General features: G+C 41.8%; 1 long non-coding RNA gene across 1 annotated transcript; it reads right to left on the reverse strand.

Annotated features, from left to right (window-relative positions):
* Positions 1 to 1,006: 1,006 nt before the first annotated feature.
* Positions 1,007 to 5,697, reverse strand: LOC146713106 (uncharacterized). Its single transcript, XR_014919114.1, has 4 exons — positions 5,611 to 5,697; positions 5,366 to 5,456; positions 1,550 to 1,634; positions 1,007 to 1,219 (listed from the first exon to the last, which is right to left on the reverse strand). It is a non-coding gene; the product is annotated as an uncharacterized LOC146713106 (long non-coding RNA).
* Positions 5,698 to 12,619: the final 6,922 nt, after the last annotated feature.

The raw sequence follows: 12,619 nt of genomic DNA on the forward strand, positions 1-12,619 counted from the left end.
TCTGGACATTGTTTTCACCTCTTCACTTAAATCACTTTAAGCATATTTGCACTGCACAAGACACTTACAAATGTGGATTGCACAACACTGGACATTATATTTCTTCATTTCCATTTAATACTTGTACAAAAAACTTTTTGCTGCTGTTATTGTATATATATATATATATATATATATATATATATATATATATATATATATATATATTTCTTCATACATTCTTATATATTTCTATACTGTGTATTGTGTATTTTGTTGTACAGTTATTTTATTTTCAACTTTAATTTATATATTTATCTTATTCTTTCCCAGTTAAATTTACCCTTCATTCTAATTTATGTTGTACAGTTATTTCATTTTTAACTTTAATTTTTATATTTTATTTTATTTATTCCTTCCTAGTTAAATTTACCCTTTTTAATTTTCATATTTATTTCCTATCTTATTCATAGCCTCTTCTTTTTTCTTTAGGTCACGAGCAGTTATGTAAGCATTTCACTGCATATCATACTGTGTATGACTGTGTATGTGACAAATAAAATTTGAATTTGATTTGTTTTGATTTGGTTTCACCAGTAGATGGCGGAAAACTTTAAAAGTCATTCACGACTATTTCAAGCTTCACTGAGAGGTTTCACAAGAGGAGCTCTGATTCAGGCAGTGTGATCCAGATGGAAGCCCAGACTGAGTCTCATGTTTATCAATTTATACTTTATCACACACTAAAACACTTCATTTCTTTACTTTAGGTCAGACCACTGAGTGTGAGACTATAAATATTGACAGGGTAATGAACACTAGTCAAACATTCACCATGTTAAACCTTCTCTATACTTATATCTTCCTGATAAAGTGCAACTGAACATGCACAATACATACTGTACTGTTCGGTACTGGTGTTTTACTTTGTTTTGCACCCGCTGAATGATGTCCCTGCTGTTTATAGTGTGCCAGTTGAAGCTTAATTTTTATTCCTTATTTCATGGTAAATAAAAATAAGATTGAACAAAGAGGGAATCCCAGAGTTTATTGATCCTGCAGAACTTATACGGAACGCTTTTACAGGTTATAGAGGAAATTAAAAAATATAAATAACATGTGGATGTCCTCTGGTCTGAGGTGCTGGGGGAGCAGTTAGAGAGCAGCAGCTGGACGTCAGTGGTTGGACTGGTGGACTACTTCAGTGAAGAGTAGACGATGTCTGGCTCTGGTTTAAAGTCTGAACACAAACACACACAGTTCAAAAAACAGCAAATATTATTACAAGCTTTGTAGTTCAATCAAGACCTCCAATCTCCACCTCTCTGCATCACACACAGTCCCAGTTCAGACTTTACTGGGACTAGTTCAGAAATCAATGAGCTGTCGACACTCTAATTAAAGTTCACAGAAGTCAAACCTTGAGCTCAACAACAACTTGCTCTTTAACTGCATTAAATGACATTAAAAAGTCAAACATTTGGTTACGTGGTTAGCTTAGCTTAGCACGATGGTTGGAAACATGGTGAGCAGCTAGCTTGACTCGGTTAAAGATAAAGAGCAGCTGTACCTGGGCCTCCTTGTTCTGATGTTTGTTTGTTCATAACTGACATCTTCAGTTCTCACTGCTGAGTCGACTGCAGCTGAATTTCTGTCTGTGTAATAAATAATAGAACACATTTGCATTTCTGTAGGTGCACAACTATAAAACTACATCATCACACTACAGCAAAATGTTTTAATTAATGAGGGGATTAAATATATATTTTTTGAAAGCTCAGCACCTTTTGTACAGTTTTTTTTTTCTCGTCTTCACACCTTTGCTCTGAAACACAAAGTGACCACAAAGAACTGGGGGGTGTTTCTGTGTACGGGGCAGGTGGACGACCACAAAGCTGCCAGTGAAGACTGACACTCTTCACCACAGAGTACAAATCAAACACTTTTCACAACATGAGCACTAATATTAGACACACTGGTATGCTGTGATGACTACTGTTATACTAGAATTACTACTTTATTTAAAATAAAATTATATATAAATACTGAGATAGATCAAGTTTAAAATGTCGGAGTAAAAAAAAAAAAAATATATATATATCAAAAAAGGTAAATTTAAATGAAAACTGAATAAAATGGAAACAGTGCTTAATGTAATTAATATTGACCTTGAATGGATGGTGATCTGTGTGGAAATTTTATTAAAATGCTTTTCCAAATTATGTCTCCGTGTTCCCTCCTGTTAAAATAAACAGCTCTGTGTTGAAACACCTGCAGCTGAAGTGTTTCTTTCTATCAGAAACAGGATGCTGGACGACTGCAGAGCTGTTAGCTTCAGTTAACCACAGACCACAAACACACAGTCCAGCTCACAGTGAACAACACTCAGTAAGTGTGAAACATGCAGACGGTTGCACTTGACTAAGTTTTACTTACTACCATCAGTTCTCAATGGAACTGACTAAGCATTTCTAATTTTAAATGAAGCAATAAATGTATCACAAAAGTATGAAATTAAATATTGTGATTTCAATGTTTGATTCTTAAAATCTCACATGGTAAGAGTAGGAAACAGTCTTCATATTGACCTTGAACTCAAATACTCAGCAGCCATCTTTGTCATGCATCTGGGCAGATATTTGTGCAGTTATTTTAAAGCCCCGACCTAAATGACAGGGAGCTTCATAGCTTTCAATTGACAGAAAAAAAATGCATGTATAGAATCATCAGTGAAGTCTGTTAAAACTTGTGTAAATAGATTGGTTATGTTACCCTGACTCAAGATTTACCCCACAGTTATCCTTCAGCTACATCTGTGTGAAGTTATGTGTTATATGTCTTCATTAGAACATTAAACAAAAGGGAAGCTTTTCAGAGCTGAAACATAACCTGAGAAAACCTGCAGTTCCTTCAGTGTTCACAGGTACACATTAAATTCCCCACGCGAGGGAGCAACATTTTAGACAATGTTTTCATCAGCCAGAGAGAAGATTACAAAGCCCTCCCCCACCTTGGTGCCTCTGATCACATCACTGTTATGCTAATGTCGATATTTGTGTGGCCAGAAAGATCCTCAGAGGCACTGCAAGACTGCTTTTCCTCCAAAGAATGGGCGATCTTTAAGTAGGCTGCCACACACGACAACACCACAGGAATATAGAGAAACTGTCATTGCCTACATCTCAAAATGCATCGATGATGTCACAGAGACCAGGACTATCACTGTCCGGGCCAATCAGAGACCATGGCTCAGAGGTGAGGTCAACAGGCTCCTGAGGGGGAGAAATGCAGCCTCAAGAGCTGGGGATGAGGTGAACCTAAGAACCCCAAGGGCAAACCTGTCACGTGGCATCAGAGAGGCGAAAAAGGCAGTACTCCAGGAGGATTTCACAGAGCTTTTGTGGCAGCAGAGATACTCTGAGGATGGGCAGAGTATCGTCAGAGTGCCGGTCCCACCTCTTTATGGGATGAGCTAAAGAAATTCTTCTTGAGGTGCAGAACCTGACCCCCACACAGAGGATCCCTTGCCAGTATCAACACATGCAAAGCCCCAGGTCCTGATAACATCCCAGGACGAGCACTGAGGGACTGTGCTGTGAAACTCACAGATGTCTTCACAGACAGCTTTAATACATCACTGAGCCAGGCTGTCGTTCCCGATGACCGATAATGCAATTTCAGCTTCACTCAGCCCTCACACATCTGGACACTAGAGACTCATATGTTAGAATGCTGCTCATAGATTTCAGTTCAGCGTTCAACACCATCATTCCCCAACAACTCATTCCCTGGATCTGCTGGGGATCAGCACCTTGCTGTGTAACTAGCTGCTGGATTTCCTGACAGGAAGACAGCAGACAGTACGGGTTGGCAGCAACACCTCCGGCACAAGAACAATGAATACGGGGGCTCCCCAAGGATGTGTTGAGCCCTCTTCTCTTCACACTGCTGACCCACAACTGCACACCATCACACAGCTCCAACATTTTCATCAAGTTTGCAGACGACACAATTGTGGTAGGTCACATCAGCAACAACGATGAGACCTACTACAGGAGTGAAGTTAAACATCTGGCCGAGTGATGCAGCAACAACAACCTTTCCCTGAGAGAAGACCAAGGAGATCATCATAGACTCCTGGAGAACTCACACCCTGCACACCGCACTAACCATCAATGGTGCTGCCGTGGAGGGTAAGCAGCACAAAGTTCATGTTTGTGCACATCTCAGAGGATCGCCACTCATCCGTCCAACAGCTTCTTCAGTATGTTGCCATCAGGAAGGAGACTGAAGAGCCTCCGGGCCAGAACCAGCAGACTGAGAAACAGCTTCATCCATCAGAGTGTCTCACACACGAACTCCACACCTGCACTCACCTTGTTAGAGTAGACGCTTTTGAGATTGTCATTTGTGCTAAGATATATATAATCATTGTGTGTATGTGTGTTACTAGGTTTTATAAGCTTCTGTGCAGACATGAGAGCAGCCTCAACGCTATAATTTTCTGTTATACATTGTGAATCCAGAAGGTTCTATTCTTCTAAGGTGCAAGACTGTTTATTTCTGCTCTACACACATATACACATGTCAGCTCATTGAAAGGTTGCATCCTGTACAGGGCATCTGGAAAGGTTTATAAGAAACTATGCCTATGTATGTGATGGCGAGGAACACACACAAACACCCAGGAAGGCAAATACCTTGCTAACACACACATGCCCGCTTAAGACTGTCACGTGTTCAATCGAACTATTTGTAACTGCATATTCATGTAATCACTTGTCAATTAAAGAGGCAGGAAAGGGGAAGTCAGCCCAGGTTGGCTAAGTTCAAGTGAAGACTAAAGAGCTCTTGACCTTGGCCGGCTTCCCTCGCGAGAGAAAAGACAAAGAGCGCCGTCTTGTCCTGTTTTGCCGTGCAATTGGTTGTCTCTGTTCCAGTGGGGTTTGTGCCTTAATAAACCCAACACTGCTCTTCCCTCTGAACTCCTCAAACATACAAACTCTGACCCACCACCATTGCCCTTTCACTGACTGCCCCACCCCCACTTGCACACGACATAGCCACAGTCACTATGATTGTGTTGGACACTGCTGTTTATATAATTGTATGTTATTGTGTGATGTTGTAAATAAGACGTTTATTTTATTTGTATCTTTTTATCTTCATATTAGTTTAGTGTACACTGAGGGCCATGAGGTATTGTCAATTCAAATTCTTGTGTGTGACTGTACATATGGTCTTTGACAACAAAGCTGACTTTGACTTCACTTTTGACCAATGCAGAGAAGAAAGAAAAGAGATGAGACTGATCAACATGTTTACTACGATAACAAAGAGCTGAAATCTCAACATGAACTCTTCTATGATGAAAACACAGTACTACCTCTGCGTCGTCTGATTGGCTGTTTTTGAAGTTTTGACATCACAGTACATGACATAAGTGATGATGTCATCTTCTTCAGCTTCTTTTCCATCTGTTAAAATTTTACAAAATGAACAATTATATAAATTAAATATCTAAACAAAGATTACATTTAGGTTAAGTTGTTACCGTTATCTTAATGAATGTGAACTTTATTCTAGTAAACAAACTCAAACAAACAAAAGATCAGGAAGTCTGAGTCTCACCTTCAGGTTTCCTGTGAACACATCGTCTCACCAGCAGAACCAGTAACACCAGTAGAACCAAAACACAGACTGATCCAACACATGAAAACACAGAGAGAACAGGAGGAGAGGTGGAACTAGGTTGAGGTGTGGATGTAGGTGGAGATGTGGTGGTGTGTTTGTCTAAAATAAAGCAAACACAGTCATTAAGTTGTCGTCACATTGTGAATGTTGAAAGCTGCAGAAACACAGACAGGTGAGTGTGTCACCTGTGACAGTGATCCAGCTGGATGGAGACTCTCCATGACCGCTGATGTCACACTTGTAGAGGCCTTCATCAGACCTGGAAACATGCTGGATGGTCATGTGACCTGTAGGCTGCTTCCTGATGAGGGAGCCATCTTTATAGAAAGCAGCTGGGAGGTTGGAGGGAGTGGTCTTTGTTTTACAGAGCAGAGTGACGTCATCTCCCTCCATCACAGGGAGGACAGGACTCTGCAGGATCACTGATCCACCTCAACACAGAGACAAACTACAGCATTTCATCCATTTACACACAGCTTCATCAACACTAACTCCACACACTCAGCTTACCAGTGACTGTCAGGTTAACCATGTTACTGATGGGACCCTCTCTGGACTCACACCAGTAAACTCCACTGTCCTGTGTTAAAATGTAGCTCATGTTACAGGAAGAATTAGCTGAAGTAACTGCTTTTCCCCATTCAGCTCCACACTGAGTCCTCTGTAAATTGCTTGTGTTTCTCCTCAGAGTCCATCCAGCAGAGCTGTCGTCCTCCTCACAGCTCAGAGACACAAAGTCTCCTTTAAAGAACTGAGAGCTGCTGGGACTCACAGTCAGACGAGCTGTGAGGGTTAAATTAAAAAAAATATATATATTATCTGCAGTGTTGGTCAAGTTGCATTTTTTTTTGCCTGTCCCGTTTGGCTCTTTTACCATCAGAATTATTGTCTAAAGGCAAAGAAAGATGACCAACGGATTTACTTTACCAAATGGACCATCCCAGCCTTACCATAATGGCCTATTTGATTCACCTTGTATTGTTTATTTTATTTATTTTTTTATTTTCACTTGTTAGATACGGGACAGACTTGAATGAGGAAAAGAAAAGGGAGAAAAGAAGAGGGGGGAAAACAGTGGAGAAGAGGGACGGGGATGAAGGGCAAAAAAACAAAAACCAACTAAATAAGCTGACAAAAAAAAAAGAAGAGGAAGGGAATTCCAGAGTCGTGGAGCAGAGCAGCTGAAAGCCCTGCTCCCCATGGTGACAAGATGGGGGGACAGAGAGAGAAAGGGAAGAAGAAGATCTAAGACACCGAGATGGGGCGGTGATCCGAACCAGATCAGAGAGATATGGAAGAGAGAGATGGGAGAGAAGTAAGGTCAGTACTTCCATGATTTAAACGCTGCACGCTCAAACTCTCTCCCGCACTCCATATATTATCCACTGTTGATCTGCACACAGCTGTTGATCCGAACGTCGCACTCGCTTACGTCATTGCGAGACACTCTCGCAAAAAAATCACGCTTTTACTAACGCAGTAACGTGGTGTGCTTACGGGAAAGTAGCACTAATATAGTTACCTTCTTTTGCAATAGTAATCCCTTCACTTCACTCGTTACTTGAAAAAAGTAATCTGTGTTACTGCCCATCTCTGATTATCTGTGAATATTTTCTTACATTTCTCATTTCAGCACTTTTATATTTGATATCTACCAACAGGAACCCAATCAGGTCATATCAGTGAGCATTTCTCAGGTTTAAACTGTGACAGAAGAAGGTTACTGACCTTGGTTTGTTGTGCAGCTCAGCAGTGAGATCAGAACTAAAGAGAAATGACACTCAGGTTGATTTGAGGTGAACATAAAGAACAACTCCACACAAACAGCTGACAAACACACAAACTCACTTTTCTGATTTTCTACAGCAACATTGTGTTCTGTTCTTTTGCAAAATTATTGACTTCAGGGTCACAGTACAGTTCAAGTTTATCAAACCTGTTATACAGTGAGTACAGGTCAGTACTACAACTTTTAAATACCACAGTAAACCCATGTTTTCACTATAGAGCTGTGTCCACATAATGAGTAAAGGACTGAAAGACTAATTTCTACATCCTCTATCCAAGAGCAAGTGGCTCCCGCCAATTTTTTGGTCAACCGACCCCAGCGAGTCAATCTGGATCCTGACCTCTCTTCCCCTCACACTCTCAGCATCAGCTCTCTCCAGGGTTGTGTACTAAGCACACTACTCTACTCACTCTACACATCTGGCTGCAGTCCCACTCACCCAGACAACATCATTGACAAATTTGCATCAGACAAGACATCAGACTTCTGTCAGTCTGCCCCAGGGCAGCTGTGGCTACACCTGTAGCTTGCTCCACCAGTGTGTGAATGGGTGGATGACTGGGTGTGTAAAGCTAGTCCCTAGGGGGGGACTAGTAAAAGCGCTATACAAATACAGGCCATTTACCATTTACCATGGAGAAAAGTTGTCGTATCATATGCACAGGGAGTGTGTGTGTGTGTGTCATGGGGGTGCATTTGTGTGACCTCCGGCTCACCAAAAGGATCATAAAAGCAGTAAGCTTACAACACAAGAAACAGAGGATGTATCTACAAAAAAACCTCCCCCAGAACAGAGTGACTGGAGAGGTGGTCAGAAACAAAGGAATGTATTTGATGCTATAGTTTGATCTAAGACTTTACAAATTTAACAAACACAATGACAACATTCAACAATTTGACCCTAACATCATCCTTGACTTCAGAAGTGCCCCTGCCACCCTGCCCATCAAGTATGTAGAGCGAGAGGAATCCTTAAAATTTAACATCACAGCACTGGTTAAGAAGGCCTGGCACCGACTACACTTTCTAAGGGTGCTCAGGAAGGAGCAACTAAATAAGACAAGAAGAGACTTCAGACGGTGGTAAACACAGCACAAAAAATAACTGGTTGCCCCTTCCCTTCTTGTCTGCCATCTATAACTCCTGTTGTCTCAGCAGGGCCAGTGTTAAGGTTCAGATAATGGTAATGGTAATGATGATAATTATTTAACAACAGCAGTAAAATAATTTCCCTGCTCCACACCAGAAACATCTTTAAGTACACAACCATCTTTTTAACCTACTGCCCTGTGGCGCTTCAGATCCATACAGGCTAGAGCAAACAAGCTATCACCATACTCAACTCAAACTTGCACAAAAGTAATTTGCACTAAAAATTGTTGGTGCTCAAATTGTCTGTATTTATATTATTTGTATAGTTATATTATTGTTGATCGTGGCTCAAGAGTTGGGAGCCGGTTTGAGCCCCGGCTCGAACAGTCTCAGTCGTCGTGTCCTTGGGGAAGACACTTCACCCGTTGCCTACTGGTGGCGCCAGTGTCCGGCAGCCTCGCCTCTGTCAGTGCGCCCCAGGGTGGCTGTGGCTACAATGTAGCTGCCATCACCAGTGTGTGAATGTGTGTGTGAATGGGTGGATGACTGGATGTGTAAAGCGCAATACAAATACAGGTCATTTACCATTTTACCATTTACCATATTAATGTATAGTTTTTTATAATGTGCTAAGTACATGTGCACTTTTATGGAGCTGTTTTAAATCTCGTTATACTGTGGATAATGACAATAAAGGCTTTCATTTCAATTTCAGCTTTTCACTGCCTGCTGTGTTTCCTCGACTCCTGAGCAAAGATAAAGAGTCAGTTCAGACCTGCAGTTGGTCCTCGTGGTGTTTGAACTTGAATTCAGCCTGATTTGTTTTTCATGTTTTCTCCTCCATCATCAGTTATCAGGAGAGCAGACAGTCAAAGTACAAGAATTCAAACAAACACAGAGATTCTACTTACAGAGCAGACACAGCACAGATGTTTCCTTCATCGTCCTTCTCACTCATTTGAGCTTCTTTTCATTTCTGTCACTGTCACCAAGTAAAGCCCGCCCTCTTCCTCTGAGCACCAGCTTTCTATTGGTTCAAACACACTGGGTAACTAAATTCTTATAAAAATGCAAGATACAAACTGTAAACATGTATCTTTTAATGGAATGAGATTGCTCAGACATTTGGCAATTCACACAGCTGGATAGAAAAATCAGAAACAAGTCAGATGTCCTCTGGTGTCAGTGATCTGTGGTTTGGTTGATGAACAAATCCATGTCTCTGTAGTGGACGTCCCCCTCAGTGAGAGAGGCAGATACAAGCTGAAACACAGGAATCAAACCAGGGACGCTGCTGTTATGGAGCTGAACTGGAACCAGGTTGCTGGTTCGAGCCCCGGCTCCGACAGTCTCGGTCGTTGTGTCCTTGGGCAAGACACTTCACCCGTAGCCTACTGGTGGTGGTCAGAGGGACCGGTGGCGCCAGTGTCCGGCAGCCTCGCCTCTGTCAGTGCGCCCCAGGGTGGCTGTGGATACAATGTAGCTTGCCATCACCAGTGTGTGAATGTGTGTGTGAATGGGTGAATGATTGTGTATAGTGTAAAGTGCTTTGGGGTCCTCAGGACCAAGTAAAGCGCTATACAAATACAGACCATTTACCATTCAGACACTGAGGCCCTCTGAACACATTTTAATTACAGCAGTGCAGAGACACACTGATGACTGACTGGAACACTATGATGGTTCATATATGGCCACTAGAGGGAGATGGTGGACTTCAAATACTAACATGGATACAAGCAGATCATCAAATTGAGGTTTCAACACAACTGAGTTTGATGCTCTTTGATGTTTGCACAAGTACATGAGCCTTAATATACAAGGAAAAATGTCTTCTGAAACATCTGTTGGGTTTTCTTTGTCAAACTCTTCTAAACTCATATTAAAAACAAATATGTTGGACAGAATCAACCTTTTGGGATTTACTTATCTGGATGATTGAGCATGCACACACACTACCATGTCTATGTTATGTTGTGTACTGGTAAAGGTAGCCTGACTCAGTTTAGATCCAGTTGAACTTTGAAGTCATATTGTGAGCTGCAAACCGTCAGGTTTAATTTTAAAAGGGAACTTTTGGGGTATAAATATAGAAGAATCTGAAAGAGGTGTGGCCACAGCTGAAAAGCCCAAACCATGGAGAAAGGAGGACTCTGTAAACTACTTGGTTTTTTGTATCATTTCTGATGACTATGTTAAAAAGGAGTTTTTTTGGCTTTCCATTGTGATTTTTTTATTTAATTATTATTTATTCATTTTGACTCAATACAGACTGCAAGGACTGCGCACCATAACGGAACAGGTAGCTGTTCTGTCATGGTGCGCAGTCCTCGCTGGTTGACCTGACATGTTTAGAAAAAATGCGCCTCAACTTCCGATACTCCTGACACATACGGGATCACTACAGTTTTTCGCTTGAGCAGCAGTTGTCCTTCTCTGCTGGATTAGCTGGAGCTTTCTTTTGGCGCCTTCCCAGCTTTAACAAAAGTCCAGCTGGGATAACCATATTTACTCAGGGCCTTCTTGATGTGATGCCTCCCTGGTTGCTGTGTCGTTGGGGATGGTGTTCGATCTGTGTTGTAGCGTCCTAATGACACCCATTAGTTTATGCTCCAGTGATGAGAGTCAAACCTTAGACACACACACAGTGACATTTGAGAAATGAAAGGAAGTTTAAACAATTATTGCACACTTTCTGTACATCCAATAAACTTCATTTCACTTCTATATGATATATTTAACTGACATTTTTTTTATTGTAACAACCAACAATTTATGCAGGGAAATAATGACTATTAACAAGGTTGCCCAAACTTTTGCATCCCACTGTATATACAAACACATATGTAAATGGTAAATGGCCTGGACTTGTACAGCGCTTTACTTAGTCCCGAAGGAACCCAAAGCGCTTCACACTACATTCATTCACCCATTCACACACTGGTGATGGCAAGCTACATTGCAGCCACAGCTGCCCTGTGTGACAGAGACGAGGCTGTCGGACACAGAGACTCTCCGAGCCGGCGCTTGAACCCGTATATATTAGGGGTGGAACGATATTCGTATCGATATTGAACCGTTCGATACAGTGCTTTCGGTTCGGTACGCATATGTATCGAACAATACAACATTTGTAATTTATTTTATCAACTTTCCTTCTGACGATGCTGTCTGTGTGGAGCGCTCAGTGAATCTGCGTTCGACTACTCCGCCTAGGCTGCACTGTCGAGCGCAGATCCACTGAGCGCTCCACACAGACAGCATAGTCAGAAGGAAGAGCGCAGGGCAAGCTAGCGAGACAGAAGTTAAGCTCTCCTTGCAACATGGCAAATTGAACCTCCCCCACCCTCATTCAGATCTAGCGTTTGGAATTATTTTGGTTTTCATGTGACGTATGACCCTGACGGTAAGCGCGTCATGGACTAAAGTAAAACAGTATGTTGGATGTGCCACTCAATGCTCAATTACATGGGTGGGAGCTAGTGTGTTAGCGCAGTTAGCTCGTTAACGTGTTGGCTGTCTAGCACCATGCACGGGGCTATCAGGGGTAGCTCGTTAACGGAGATTTGCCGTGTTGTGGCGTTAAGGTCATTTTAACGAGGTTAAGCTGAAAGCACTAGTGGGAACACAACGGATATGACTGCACATTTACACCGACATCATCCTAGTGCAAAGACAAAAACAACAAGCATGCATGCTACAAACTTTACCCGAGTCATTTAGACAGCCGTTAGCACATGATTCTCCTTATATGTTTAATATGCTGCTGAGAATATAGCCCAGAAGAAGCGGATAGTATAGCTTTTATTTTGGAAAGAGCCATTTCTCTGTAATAAACTCTCTTTTCCAAAGATGAGTGATTCCTCAATCAGATACAGGGCTCGCAAAATCGCTAGCCCGACGTCCTGGGGCTAGAGATTTTTCCAGTCGGGCTACCAAAATCTATCTCTGCCCTGCCCGTCCGGCTATTGTAGGAAGGAAAAATATATGTCAATGCTTTTGCGTTCTTTCGGAAATGTAGCTGGGTAATTATGTCATTGGCATCGGTGAGCCACTGTCAATATG

The sequence above is a fragment of the Copadichromis virginalis genome, linkage group LG3 (genome assembly GCF_057382275.1).
Source record: "Copadichromis virginalis isolate Kocher_CV1m ecotype Utaka linkage group LG3, C_Virginalis_male_GT1.1, whole genome shotgun sequence".
Lineage (NCBI taxonomy): Eukaryota > Metazoa > Chordata > Actinopteri > Cichliformes > Cichlidae > Copadichromis > Copadichromis virginalis.